The sequence below is a fragment of the Elephantulus edwardii genome, unplaced genomic scaffold (genome assembly GCF_000299155.1).
Source record: "Elephantulus edwardii isolate Elephantulus edwardi_28Jun2011 unplaced genomic scaffold, EleEdw1.0 scaffold00185, whole genome shotgun sequence".
NCBI lineage: Eukaryota > Metazoa > Chordata > Mammalia > Macroscelidea > Macroscelididae > Elephantulus > Elephantulus edwardii.
This window is the reverse complement of record NW_006399935.1, coordinates 2332010-2332876: the sequence shown is the minus strand read 5'-3', so window position 1 is coordinate 2332876 and position 867 is coordinate 2332010. Positions and strand designations below refer to the sequence as shown.

Below are 867 nucleotides of genomic sequence, written 5' to 3'. Positions count from 1 at the left end.
AACCAAGCTACTCCTTGGAGGCAAGGATTCTGGGGCTTCGTCTGACATTCTTTGGACATGTTGCCAGGAGGGACGGGTCCTTGGAGAGGGACATCTTGCTTGGGAGGGTGGAAGGATGGCGCAGGAGGGGAAGACCCTCTATGAGATGGATTGATTCAGTGACTGGGATAATCGGGATGGGTATGTCAGAGGTAGTGCGGCTGGCGCAGGATAGAGCAGGGTTTAGGGCTGTTGTGCATAGGGTCGCTATGAGTCGCAAACGACTCAACGGCACATAACAACCACTACAACATACACAAGGTTGCTATGATTCACAGTCAACTCAATAGCACCAAACAACAATCTATTATTTGCTTGAAAGATGATCTCTAGGAAGGGAGAGCGTCTGTTCCAGACCAGATGAGTGTCTTAGAGCCATGGTTTGATAGATTCCTCCAGTCTCTATCACACTAATGAGTCTCACCTTTTTATGAATTGATCTTTTCCCCCCCTACATTTTCCCCATCTCTATGAAGGACCCTCTGTGGTGACCCTGTGAGTGTTCAGGGCTGAATATTGAGCACCATCTAAGTGTTCTGGTCTTGGCATTGTGTAGGCTGTGTTTTACATGGTGTATCAGTTCTCCAGACTCTGTTGAGTCATTGGGATCCCCCTGCCTTTATCCCTAAACAGAAGGAGAATGATTATGGTATTTTGGATCATCACTCATAGTCGTTTTTAAGACTCCAGATGATGTTCATCAAAGTAGTATGCAGAATATTGTCTTTATGAACTTGTTGTTGTTGTTGTTATGTGCCGTCGAGTCGCCTGCGACTCATAGCGACCCTATGTACAATAGCCCTAAACTCCGCTCTGTCCTGTGCCAAT

General features: G+C 46.6%; 1 protein-coding gene across 1 annotated transcript in view; it reads left to right on the top strand.

The window, feature by feature from the left end:
• The window catches only part of LOC102843058 (EGF-like module-containing mucin-like hormone receptor-like 4-like), a 41937-nt gene that overhangs the window by 531 nt on the left and 40539 nt on the right, over positions 1-867 (top strand). The window lies entirely within an intron of this gene.